A 14,743-nucleotide genomic window follows, 5' to 3' on the forward strand; every position below is an offset into this window, starting at 1 on the left:
TATAGATTGCTCAACAAAAATGAGCCCTCACAAAAAGGTTATAGGGGTCAGAATATGGCAAAGAAAAAACAAACAAAAGGTTTTTATTTATTTTTTTAGTATTAATACACAAGAAAAACTATACATATGTGGTATTAATATAATCACTCTGACCTGGAGGATGAAAGTACCAGGTCAGTTTTACCACATAGGGAACGCTGTAAAAACAACACCCATAAAACTGTTGTGTAATTGTGTTTCTTTCCAATTTCACCCCATTTGAAATTTCTCTTTTTCCAGCTCCCCACTAGATCGCATGCAATATTAAATGGTGGAATTAGACAGTGCAACTTGTCCTACCAAAATAAACAAGCCCTCATACACCTATGTGAATGGAAAAATAAAAAAGTTATGGCCCTGAAAAGGCAGGAAAAAAACCTAAATATCAAAATTTGCCAAATTTGTTGAAACCAGCCGACTATTTAATATGTATAGAGGTCTCCTGACTATCCCTCAAAGGCAGATGTCTTAAGAAAAAGAAGGATCAGGCATGTTGGACAAGATGCCCATTCCTTTTCTCACAGAGGTTTCTGGCACCAGCTTATTCCCCTTTCCCCATCCAATAAATGCTTGTTTATGAGTCAATAGATACAGCTATTTAAGGGGTAAGGCCAGCGTTTAGTGGTGTATCAGACGGGCGCTGCTACCACCACACAGTGTTATTTGAACACTGCATAGACATTACACTGTAGGCACATTGTATCATTGTGTTATTTGGGGTCCTAATGGCATTGTGGTTTGGGGCAATGTATGGTTTGTTTATATGACAATGACCTGTACCATTGTATTATTTGAGAACTTTGTGGTACACCATAATTTGAAGCATCGATAGAAGGTACTGCACAGGTCACCATCCTACCTCTATGTATCTGTATAGCGCCACCTGGTGTTTGGTCAATTTCCTATGTCTTGTCCTCCTCACTGAGCTGGTCGAACGTGCTCAGTTTAAATCTTCAACCACCACCAGCCATATCTTCTGTTAGAAACTGTGGCAATTACAAGAAGACAGCTGCAGCAAAAAGGAACCGCCTCTTGAACTGCCAGGCTGAAGAGAATCTAGCAGAACAATTGGAGCAATGAATGTGGAGCTCTCTGAATCCATGTGCCATACGGGGTTTGTTTTTTCTTTGTTATAAAAGTACTGTCATGTACTATATGATGTCTGATTTTCATGCAAGGCAAATTGGCAAAGGACGGGAACATCTGAAACACGGAAGTCACTTTTTAATGAGGTTTTCTAATAGAACATCCTACCGTATATCACCAGTAGTAACCAATAAATTCTGTAATATGATTCATTTGCCACTTAATTACTAAAGCGTTTGCCAGGCCAATCTTTCAGTTTTAGCAATGTGCCTATCTAACCGCAAATAACTAAAACATTTCTGAGCCAACCTACATGTATTTGATGTTATTTTTTTACTAGACATCTTAGACCTTTCTTTTGTGCCATTGGATGACAGGTATAATATTTAAAGAAAAACTGGAAATTATTAAAAAGAATGCAATTTTTCCTTTATTTTCAATTTTATTATAAAGATTTCAACACAATACATTTCTAAATTTTTAAATCATTTTAAGGGTCCATTCACACGTCCGTTTTTTTTTTCCGGATCCGTTCCGTTTTTTGCGGAACGGATGCGGACCAGTTGCGTACCCATTCATTTTCAAAGGGTCCCGAAAAGATTTGGACAGCACAATGTGTGCTGTCCGTTTCCGCTGTTCCGTTCCGCATGTCCGATTAAATATAAAACTTGTCCTATTATTATCCGCAAAAATCGGTTCCTGGTACCATACAAAGTCAATGGATCCGCAAAAAACGGATGACATACGGAAACATTTTCAGGAACAACGGATCCGCAGAAAACGGACCGAAATTCGAAATATAGAAAAATACTGACGTGTGAATGGACCCTTAGGGAAATATATTTTACACACACAAAGTTCACTACACTATTGCTAAAACGAATACTTCTTTTTAAAATAAAAAAATTGTGAAAGAAAAAGAGGGGAGGGTGGAATGTTTGTGTGTGTGTATGTAGTCTGCTTATATTATTGGTAAAACTAGTAACTATAACTTTTTATTTTCTTTATTTCACTTTTTATAAATTTTTCATATTTTATTTCATGTTTCACTTTTTATTTATTTTTAATGAAACAAAGTAAATTAACTGTTCCTGCCACAGCTAAGGCACGAAGGGGTTAATTCACAGACTGCAGGCTTACATTTTACAGCCAGCAGAGGGTGCTCTCACATCAAGAAGAGAGATCCCCGCCAGTTTTTCATGCGCCGATGCTCCCCCTTGTCCTGCACTGTATCACGCAGGGAGGGGGCTGTTTGTTTATATTTTTTACACTGCTAGGCGGAGGCTTCTGCCTAGCAGTGTTGCCGGCACTAATTGTCAGGCTTTAGCACTGCCCTAGAAGAAACAGGTTACCCCCTAAACAACCCTAATCCGGGCCCTAACTACCTATCAATATGAATAGACCTTGAAGGTAGGAATATTCATATGCTGGTTAGGACCAGAGACAACCAATTCCTCCCCAGATGGACAAATGGAAGTCTCTGTTTCAGGCCCAGATACAAACAGGGAATATAACAAACACAAAACAATAAGAAAAGACAAGACTTAATGAAAGTTAAAAACTGCCAACTCCAGAAGCACCACAGAGTACAAACGACCAGCTACAGTAGTTAGAAGGCAGGAAGAAAATCTATAAACCGCACCTCCAAGAGTGAGAAGTGGCTACTTTTGGGAAAGGTAATTTACCAACAAGCAACACCTGAAGCAAGGGGTGTGGCATTCACCAAAACACAGACACAATAAGATCCACAGTGAACTTGTCAATTTAACCCACGAGTTGCCAGTCTCTCCGATCTCCTGGTACCTGCCACCACGGTAACGTCCGTGACACAGGCCCTTGCATATAATTTTTTACATGATCAGCTCACCAGCAGGCCTTAACCTACAATCTTTTACAGGGTCAGCTCACCAGCAGGCCCACACTTCAAATCTTCTACAGGGTCAGCTCACCTGAAGGCCCTCACATTTAATTTTTTAGAGGGTCAGCTCACCTGCAGGGCCACACCTAAAATCTTTTACAAGGTTAGCTCACCAGAAGGCCCACAACTAAAATCTTTTACAGGGTCAGCTCACCAGCAGGCCTTCACCTACAATCTTTTACAGGGTCAGCTCACCAGCAGGCCCACACCTCAAATCTTCTACAGGATCAGCTCTCCAGTAGGCCCACACCTCAAATCTTTTAGAGGGTCAGCTCACCAGCAGGCCTGCACCTAAAATCTTTTACAGGGTCAGCTCACCAGCAGGCCGGCAACTAAAACCTTTTACAGGGTCAGCTCACCAGCAGGCCCTCGCATATCATTTTTTACAGGGTCAGCTCACCAGCAGACCTTCACCTACAATCTTTTACAGGGTCAGCTCACCAGCAGGCCTGCATCTAAAATATTTTACAGGGTCAGCTCACCAGCAGGCCGGCAACTAAAACCTTTTACAGGGTCAGCTCACCAGCAGGCCCTCGCATATCATTTTTTACAGGGTCAGCTCACCAGCAGACCTTCACCTACAATCTTTTTTAGGGTCAGCTCACCAGCAAGCCTGCACCTAAAATCTTTTACAGGGTTAGCTCACCTGCAGGCCCGCACCTAAAATCTTTTACAGGGTCAGCTCACCAGCAGGCCCTCAACTAATTATACTTAATAGGTAATTTGTGCGCATGCTGCCTTGCTTGGATGTGGTAGCCGTAGCTGTTTCTCAGGCTCCCTCTTCGCAATTGAACCCTGAGTCCCCCGTTACCCATGGTCTACATGGTTTGGGCTGAAAATAACATCGAAAGTTGATAGGGCAGACATCCGAATGGATCGTCGCCATAACGGGGACGTGCGATCGTCCCCAGGTTATCTAGAGTCACCAAAGCGGCAGCAGGCCCTCGCCCATAATGTTTTAGATGGTCAGATTAGCAGGCCCTTGCTCCAAATTTTTTTGAGGGTCACCAGCAGATCATCAATAATATTTCAAGGCTGTGTATGATGCCCTTCTTTATGTGTAAAAAAGGGTGTATTGGAGTTTCGGTTCCTTGTAATTTTTGGCAGCCCTTTCACTTAGTGCATAGGCTTTATGAGTATAGCAGTCCCACTACCTGAACAATTGTACCACAATGTGAATGAGGCCCTTCTTCATGTGGTATACAGGTTGTATCTGAGTTCCCTTTTCCTTGCAATTTTTGGCAGCACTTGCATTTTAATATCACTGAATAACGGAACGTTGTAAAGAAATGATAAAATCACCTTTAATTTATATTAAAATATAAGGAGGGACAACACAAATTGTAATAAATTAATGGACGACTATCCACCCATGAGAGACCAGTTCAGAAATGAGTCTGATATACTGAACAGCTGTGTCGCTGAGAATCAGTGTAACTGGACATCCACATGTGAGGCAACAAGTCAACCATATACACCACTTAAAACTATGACCACACCATGAACATTAACAGGTGGTGGTTGTTGCACCTCCAATAAACCAGTCCGGCTACAAAAGGCCAACACCACCAGCTAAGTGTGGTAACAGTATTACCTGCTGGTGCAAGCGGCTAATCACGCTGACACATGGGCTGCAATTCTGGCTATAGGTACCCTGTGTCCTATAGGAGATTGATAAACATCTGCTCACATCCTGGTATGCATCCACATTACAGTGACGGGATGAACCCAGTATCTGAGATGTGAGCACAAATCAATCTCCTGATAAATGTCTAGCATCTAAGCCCCCAGTCCTGCTCTACACGTTTCACCCTGAGTTGGGATCCTCAGGAGCATTAAGATATCTGGGCTGCAGACAAAGAAACGCCAACCGCCCCGTGTTCTGAGGCCGGCGGCAACTGTGCTAGAGTGGCCGTGCTGACCTTTTGTAGCCGGACTGGTTTATTCGAGGTGCAACAACCACCACCTGTTAATGTTCATGGTGTGGTCATAGTTTTAAGTGGTGCATATGGTTGACTTGTTGCCTCACATGTGGATGTCCAGTTACACTGATTCTCAGCGACACAGCTGTTCAGTATATCAGACTAATTTCTGAACTGGTCTCTCATGGGTGGATAGTCCATTAATTTATTACAATTTGTGTTGTCCCTCCTCATATTTTAATAATATTAAATAAAGGTGATTTTATCATTTCTTTACAACTTTCCGTTATTCAGTGATATTTAGTTAGGGATTGGAATGTAAACTACCCTCTGTTCAGTGAATTCAGCACTTGCATTTTATATACAAGTAAATATACAGGAAAGAATGTTTCCTATAAATTTTTCCTCTAAAATCTATTTTTTTTTCCTTCGGTTTTGTGCGTATTATTGTCAGTCTGTAAAAGTGGTGTACTATTTGGACAACATCGTTCCCAGCAGCGACCTGCGAGTACAAGATGCCTCCAGACATCCTCCCCATGCTGTTCCAGAACCATTTTGGTGGTGTTTCCATCCATTTCTGACATTTTCCTATGAACCAGGCAGAGGGGTACCTGGTTTGATGCTCGGGTTCTCCCATTGACTTCCATTATACTCGGGTGCTCGGTCGAGCATCCGAACATCCTGATGTGTTCGGCCCGAGCACCCGAGCACTACAGTGCTCGATCAACACTAATCAGTATCACCGCTTTTGTGTTTCTGCTAGATAATGTAGCTTTGGTGGTGGTGTGTAACATAGAAGAGGGGGGGATAGGGGTTTATAGTGTACTGTTAGATGCAGTGTTATTTGTGAATTTATGTGTATATATATATGTATATATATATATATATATATATATATATACACTCACCTAAAGAATTATTAGGAACACCTGTTCTATTTCTTATTCATGCAATTATCTAGTCAACCAATCACATGGCAGTTGCTTCAATGCATTTAGGGGTGTGCTCCTGGTCAAGACGATCTCCTGAACTCCAAACTGAATGTCAGAATAGGAAAGAAAGGTGATTTAAGCAATTTTGAGCATGGCATGGTTGTTGGTGCCAGACGGGCCGGTCTGAGTATTTCATAATCTGCTCAGTCACTGGGATTTTCACGTACAACTATTTCTAGGGTTTACAAAGAATGGTGTGAAAAGGGAAAAACATCCAGTATGCGGCAGTCCTGTGGGCGAAAATGCCTTGTGGATGCTAGAGGTCAGAGGAGAATGGGCCGACAGATTCAAGCTGATAGAAGAGCAACGTTGACTGAAATAACCACTCGTTACAACCGAGGTATGCAGCAAAGCATTTGTGAAGCCACAATACGCACAACCTTGAGGCGGATGGGCTACAACAGCAGAAGACCGCACCGGGTACCACTCATCTCCACTACAAATAGGAAAAAGAGGCTACAATTTGCACGAGCTCACCAAAATTGGACTGTTGAAGACTGGAAAAATGTTGCCTGGTCTGATGAGTCTCGATTTCTGTTGAGACATTCAAATGGTAGAGTCCGAATTTGGCGTAAACAGAATGAGAACATGTATCCATCATCTGATGGCTACTTCCAGCAGGATAATGCACCATGTTACAAAGCTTGAATCATTTCAAATTGGTTTCTTGAACATGACAATGAGTTCACTGTACTAAAATGGCCCCCACAGTCACCAGATCTCAACCCAATAGAGCATCTTTGGGATGTGGTGGAACGGGAGCTTCGTGCCCTGGATGTGCATCCCTCAAATCTCCATCAACTGCAAGATGCTATCCTATCAATATGGGCCAACAGTTCTAAAGAATGCTATCTGCACCTTGTTGAATCAATGCCACGTAGAATTAAGGCAGTTCTGAAGGCAAAAGGGGGTCCAACACCGTATTAGTATGGTGTTCCTAATAATTCTTTAGGTGAGTGTATATGACAAAACGGACAGCAATCCAATGTTCCAAGGATAAAGTGAAAAACCTTTATTCACCCATGTGGTAAAACAACGTTTCGGCTCAACGAGCTTTCTCAAGCCTTGAGAAAGGCTCTATTGTTGAGCCGAAACATTGTTTCATCACGTGGGTGAACAAACGGTTTTCACTTTATCCTTGGAACATTGGAGTGCTGTCCGTTTTTGCCTTTTTATATTGTGGGTAAGTGCCTATTCCCATTGGACGCGCACTTATTCATTTACATCGGTTTGTGCTGCCATTTTTCTATTTCATATATATATATATATATATATATATATATATATATACACACACACACATGAGTGACACAATAACTGTACTCTGTAGTGTTCAATAAATATATTTTATTAGAATACAGTGTGCAGAGTCCCAGTCTTAGTGCAGACGCACAAATAGTTAGACCAACCAATAAGAAACCTCGAATAAAGTGCATAGATACACTGGGGTCTTGCATAAATTACTATAACCAAAACAGAACCAAACCATTAACCCCATAGGAAATGAGGAGAACACTCATATAAAATATATGAAGTTTATTAAGACATAAAGTAAGCATACAATAACATAAGGCACAAGGTACCGGGAGGATGGGGCGCCCGTGTGTGGTTCTTTTTTGGTTTTAGTGCAGACGCACGTCAGGACGCATTGTAATAGAACCTTAGCTGGGATACAGAGTCAGAGAGCCCCCATTATCCTTATACAAAGACACAGAACCCTGGAAGACGTGGTTGTGTCAAAAAACTGTATATCATAAAATTTAATGTTTTCTATTTGGAGGAACTTCACATTGTTTTCTGATTTTTGGAAAAACTCTTTACTGGGCAAAGCTGCTGCCAAGCAACACTAGATCGATTATTTAGGGGTCACCAATCCTATACAGCAATGTGGTTTTGTGTGTAGCAAATAAGGCAGGATCAATGCAGTCCCAGTAGACAACTGTCCTTTGGCAGCAGTGTTGGTCAACCTTGCACACTTACATTTATCAATTATGAGTAAACAAGCCGTAAGCTTAATAACACCAGTAAAAATCAGTACTGAGCTACCAATCAATAGAATTGCAATTGTGGTGCAATACTATTATTCATAATTATAAATATTGTTTAAAGCTTAATATCTCCTAAATAATGTAACAGATCGGAAGAAAAGTATGTTTTAATCAGCTGGGCCAGCCCTACCAGGCATTATGCTTAGTTTGAAAGGGTTTGATCCTGCTGAAAGGTGCCCCTCTATTGTCCATCTTTCTGATAGTTATTACCTATTTACAGTATAGATCATCAATATCTGATCAGTGGGGTTCTCACTCCCAGGATCTCCGCTGTTTGAAGGGCGATGGTGCTTGTGTGAGCGCTGTGGTCCTTTTCAATGTTTATCTGCACGCCATTGACCTTGTAGCGGCAGTGCAGTGTATTCACAGCTTTCTCTCCTGTTCAATTGAATGGGAGGAAGTTGTAATTACACTGCACCGCCACTACAAGGTGTGGCCCCTCCAAACAGCTGATCGGCAGGGGTGCTAGGAGTCGGACTGCCATCAATCTGATATACTGATATTGATGACCCATCCTGAGGACAGGTCATACATAACAGAACACCAGACAACCCTCCCAAAGTTCAAGAGAGCTATGGGGCGCATTTAGTAAGACCGGCATCTAAAATAAAGGCCCTGTACTGGTGGTGGATCTGCCAAAGTTATGAAGAGGCGCAAGTTCTAAATGTAAGGCAGCTTCCTTGCTGTATTACATTTAGATAATTTTCTATGACTATAACAGATATAGAAAATGATGAATGAGAAGGGCCTTCCCCGCCCACTCCGTTTCCACTTTTTTAGACCTGGCGTAACTGGGGAAAGGTGGCAGATTGTGGCACAAATAACCTTTGCACCGCAATCTGCTCCAGAAATACACCTAATATATATATTTCTGGATAGTAAATGACCCCCTATGTTCACAGTAATGGAGTAAATATAATTTAAAATGGCATCCCATAAATAAAATTTAGGAGGAGCTCACTGCATGCAGATTTCTACAGGCTGTTCTATGCTTTCCTTTTAGGAACCTTTTAACGCTATAAAATATGCTACAGGCCCGCTCTGTGCTTTCCTTTGAAGAACCTTTAAACGCTATAAAATATTCTAATTCGACATCCTTTGGGTACAAGATAAGGCCTCATGCACACAAACGTTTTCCCTGTTTACGTTCTGTTTTTTGCGTTCCGTATACGGAACCATTCATTTCAATGGATCCGTCAAAAAAACGGAAGGTACTCCGTATGCCTTCCATTTCCGTATTTCCGTTTTTCCATTCAAAGATAGAACATGTCCTATTATTGTCTGCATATCGGACAAGGATAGTACTGTTCTATCAGGGGCCAGCTGTTCCGTTCCGCAAAAAACGGAATGCACACGGACGTCATCAGTATTTTTTGCGGATCCGTTTTTTTGCTGACCGAAAAATACTGAAAAAGCCATATGGTCGTGTGCATGAGGCCTTAACCATATACATTTACCCACATATATTATTTTAAAAAATTTCCCCATCGTTTTTATATTGGTACTGTTTTAGTATGTAATTTACATATTAAGTTGGGTCGGGTTTATTTTTATGTCAATTCACGTCTATAAAAGAAGAAGATCTGCCTCACAGTCATAGGCTTTAAGTACAGTATAAAGTCTTTTAGGCCATCATATATTTTAAAATGAATACATTCTAGAAAAATATATCCCAATTATGTAAGGTTTAACCTTTTTACAATTGTATATGCTATGGTGCTAATTCCCAATGGTACAACACAATGGCTATTCTAGTAGCGAGGTTATTAGACTACATCAGAGCCTAAATGAACACCGTTTCAATGGGCGACTCTCTAGGGTTATTAATTTTTTAGCTTGTGGGTCACACACTTACATATTATTCTAGGGCTTCAGGCTATTCAGGCTGCTTCTTTCACCTCCTCATTTAACATGATCTTCATCCCTGTCAAGAGATCCAGAAATCAGAAATATCATCACAATTCATGGAGTCAGGAAGCACCTTAATAAAGTAGGCCTTCTACTACGGACACAAATCAATTGACCTTTCCTGAACTTCTCCACACTTTGACCCTTTTGATCATTTTTCCTTGAGTTTTTCTCAAGTTCCTGTACAAATTTATAATTTTTCAACTGTCTTAAATGGTTAGTATTTCAGTCTTCAGCAGAATTCAGGGGGTACTATTTCTCATTATGGAGAGCTCCTAATAGGCATAAGGAGTATTATACAACTGACTGTCCGACTTGAGAGATGAATCAGATGGAGTGCTGGAAAAGATTTTGCTGCTCACTGAGCAGCAGACACTATGGGGTAGATGCGGGAGAGGGTTGTAGTATGAAAGATCAGGAAAGAAAGGAAGCTAGCTGGGTAAGGGCTCTTTCACACTTGCGTTGTCCGGATCCGGCGTGCACTCCATTTGCCGGAGGTGCCCGCCGGATCCGGAAAAACGCAAGTGAACTGAAAGCATTTGAAGACGGATCCGTCTTCAAAATGCGTTCAGTGTTACTATGGCACCCAGGATGCTATTAAAGTCCTGGCTGCCAATGTAGTAGTGGGTAGCAGGGGAGCAGTATACTTACCGTCCGTGCGGCTCCCAGGGCGCTCCAGAATGACGTCAGAGCGCCCCATGCGCATGGATGACGTGATCCATGTGATCACGTCATCCATGCGCGTGGGGCGCCCTGACGTCACTCTGGAGCGCCCGGGGAGCCGCACAGACGGTAAGTATACTGCTCCCCCGCTCCACACTACACTTTACCATGTCAGACAGGACTTTGGCGTCCTGGCAGCCATGGTAACCATTCAGAAAAAGCTAAACGTCGGATCCGGCAATGCGCCGAAACGACGTTTAGCTTAAGGCCGGATCCGGATTAATGCCTTTCAATGGGCTATTATTCCGGATCCGGCCTTGCGGCAAGTGTTCAGGATTTTTGGCCGGAGCAAAAGCGCAGCATGCTGCGGTATTTTCTCCGGCCAAAAAACGTTCCGGTCCGGAACTGAAGACATCCTGATGCATCCTGAATTGATTTCTCTCCATTCAGAATGCATTAGGATAAAACTGATCAGGATTCTTCCGGCATAGAGCCCCGACGACGGAACTCTATGCCGGAAGAAAAGAACGCAAGTGTGAAAGGGCCCTTACAGTTAGAATGCAGGGTAGAGGGAAGACTGTCAGGGAGGCTAGCACTGATCTCACACACCCCAACAAGTTTGCAAGGTTGGCAGATGAGGGGGATGTTTGTTCAGGGAGAGCACTGCTGCAGCCAGACAGTTCCTCTGCCAAGTCAGGGAAATGTCAGCTCCAGTAAGCAGGGGACCAGGAGAGCAGGGCAGGGCAGGCCAGACAGATCCTGGCAGTGGGAGACTAGATCATTAGGAGTACAGGTAGGGTGATCTGTCACAAAGACTGGGATCGTTGAACAGTGTGTTGTCTTACTTGCGCTCGGATTCAACATATCACAAATCGGGTTGATAGATTATTAGGAGGAGCTGGCGAAGACCCAGTGGTTATGGTCCACATTGTAACCAATGACAAAATTAGAGGTAGGTGGAGCATCCTAAAAAGCTATTTTAGGGATTTAGGTTGCAAGCTCAGGGCAAAGACAAATACAACCTGTACCACAAGCCACACCAGAAAGGCACCGGGAGATTAGGGAAATTAACAAGTGGCTCAAGAACTGGTGTAGGAAGGAGGGATTTTGGAGGTTATCACAGGTATTTGGAGCCATGCTGACTGCAGTGCATCCCACCACTGCTGGAGAGTGCGTGGGGAAGGATCAATAAAGCAAACAGAACGATCAAGGTGATCCTCCCCACAGATGCTCAGTTGGATTCAAGTCTAGGGAATTAGGGGGCCAGTGTAATACTTGGTCATGCTTTTCCAACCACTGTCAGACATTTCTAGCCGTGTGACACGTTGCATTGTCTTGCTGAAAGATCCCATCCACCCCAGGGAAGAAAATTAGCATGTGTGGGTGTATGTGATCTGCAAGGATGGATTGATACCCAAATTGGTTCAGAGTGCCTTCCACATGGATGACTGGATGAGAGAACGCCAAGAAAACATTCCCCAGACTACAGCTCTACCACCACCAGCTTGTGTTCTTCCAGCAATGGTTGCAGAGGGTTTGCTCTCTGATGTTTCTTGCCTGACACACGGGGGTGGATTGGCCATACACTTACAGGGAAATTTCCCGGCCTTCTTCACAGCTGGCCAGTGGAAGTTTTTGTGATAGACTGTGGTATTTTGCTCTGTTGGGGTGGTATAATGTGCAACAATATGGTATTGCTGGCCCTGCCTTCCATCAATTTGGACTAGACTACAAAACGTGGCCACTTTTAGTATGTTTTCCAGGGCCACTTTAAGTTCCCAGTCCGCCCCTGCTGTCACACCAATATCCATCCGTTTGATGAAGCAGAAAACATGGATCTTTGGAGAAAAAAAAACCTTTGTCAATCAGCGGACGTCCAATTCTGACACTGCTGGAAAAATTGAAGCCTCTTCTGCCAAAGCAACTTTGTCAGCAGAGGTGCAGTGACCATCTGTCTTCTTTGTAAGTAGTAAGGTTCAATAAAGTGTTGCTTTAGATACATGTCTTGTAGTCCCCTCGTTCATTTTGGTGCTGAGCTGCTCCACTGTAGCGTGTTAGTCCAACCTCATGCACCTTTGTAGGCAATGTTTACCTCTCACATCAATGGCACGTGATGCTCCACAGTTTCCATGTCGATTATTTACAATGGTGCTATTTGTCCACTCTTGATACACTTTCACCACAGCAGCATGAGAACAGTTCACAAACTAGGCAGTTTCAGAAATACTGCCAGCCTTGGCCAAAAAGCTAAAAATTAGAGATGAGCGAAACGAAGTTGGCGAAGTGGAATTCGAACCGAATTTCAGAAAAAAATTTGATTCGCACTGAATCAGAATTTCCTCACGCTTCATGGCAACGAATACATTTTTTTCCTAAAATGGATTCTGCACATGTTAGGACATGAAGCAAAGAACTCTGAGAACGAGGGATCACCCACAAATCCATGCATGCAGCCAATCAGCAGCCATCCAGCCCTGTGATGTCACAGCCATATAAATACCCTCAGCCATCTTGGATTCAGCCATTTTTACAGTGTACTTAGTTCAGGGAGAGACGTCAGCAGGCGCTAGGGACAGTGCTAGGAAAGACTTGAAAACTTTTATTTTGCTGAATAGAAGTTCAGGGAAAGGATAGGGAGGAATCATTCCACAGTATTGAAGCAGAACAGTGTTCAATAGGGGAGTGTACAGCCTGGGTAATAGGAACAATCCTATTACACCTTGCTGCACTGACTGGGGATCCAAATTCCAATTATACTGCTGGTTTCAGGTTTGCAATAGATGATACCTCTGTAATTCCAGCAAACCGTTCTCTTTATTGGGGTGCAAGTGCTGTGTGATACAGCCATTAACAAGGTGCATGACTAGGAAATATTTGTACGTCTTGTTAGCCCTTGTGCGGTGCAGTTATATGCAGTGATGGCCAGTTCACAGTGTTCGCCAGCGAACACATCCGAGCTGCCATCTTAACTCACAAGTCTGGCAATGCACAGGTAAGTCCTTACCTGTGCCTGTGCGCGAGCCGGTCTGAAACAAATACGGTCACCGGGAGCAGGCAGTTCCCGAGAACAGCCGCCGGGGGCCTTCATCGGGCTGTTCTCGGAACTGCCTGCTTCCGGTGACTGCATTTGTTTCAGACCGGCTCGCGCACAGGCACAGGTAAGGACTTACCTGTGCATTGCCGGACTTGTGAGTTAAGATGGCAGCTCGCATGTGTTCACTGGTGAACACTGCGAACTAGCCATCACTGGTTATATGTTCTAAAGCCTTGTTTGGCGTGTATTAGTGGAAAAAAGGGCTTATTAGCCGTTGTGTGGTGAAGTGACAAAATTACAGCCTTTTTGTCGTGTATTAGTGGCAAAAAAAAGTATATTTGCCGTTCAGCGGTGCAGTTATATGTTCTAAAGCCTTTTTTGATGTGTATTAGTTGTAAAAAAAAAAAGAGCTTATTCGCCATTGTGTGGTGAAGTGAGAAAACGACAGACCTTTTTGACGTGTATTAGTGGCAAAAAAGTATTATTTGCCGTTGTGTGGTGAAGTGACAAAATTACAGCCATTTTTTGGGGTGTATTAATTTTCTTTTTTATTTACTTATTTGATCTAACAGTATGTCAGACAGAGAAGTGACAGGCCCTGCACAGGGGAGGGGCAGAGGCCAAAATGTTTCTGGCAGAGGCACAGGTCACAGCAGAGTAAGGGGGTGTGGCAGCAGGGGTCACTTCAAGAGGCCTGAGCTCCCGGTGTCATCTAGCTGTGGTGTCTTGACCAGCAACCCAGCGGTTCTTGATTGGTTAACTCAGTCATCCACTTCATCCCAAGTGACATCAGACACTGCCAGCCAACAGTCGTGGGTTTGTCAGACACAACCCTTAGTTGGCATGGCCGGGGAGCAGGTCCTGTGCCCTCACCTGTCCTCAACGTGCCTCTCTCCTTTTCTGTTCCCTCAGTCACAGAAGTATTGTATGCTGTGGGCTCAGCTCCACTATACAGCGAGTACGAGCTACTAGAGGACAGTCAGCAGCTACTGCCCAGCCAAGATCTGGAGGAGACATCCGCCGCTTCCTCCGGTAGGCGAGCAAGTAGTGATGAAGAGAGTGGCGTGGGAGATGGTGTTGCGAGCGGTCAGGCTCCTGGCTCAGATTTCCACCCACCAATGCCTGATGCATCA

This window comes from Bufo bufo, chromosome 7 (genome assembly GCF_905171765.1).
Source record: "Bufo bufo chromosome 7, aBufBuf1.1, whole genome shotgun sequence".
Taxonomy (NCBI): domain Eukaryota; kingdom Metazoa; phylum Chordata; class Amphibia; order Anura; family Bufonidae; genus Bufo; species Bufo bufo.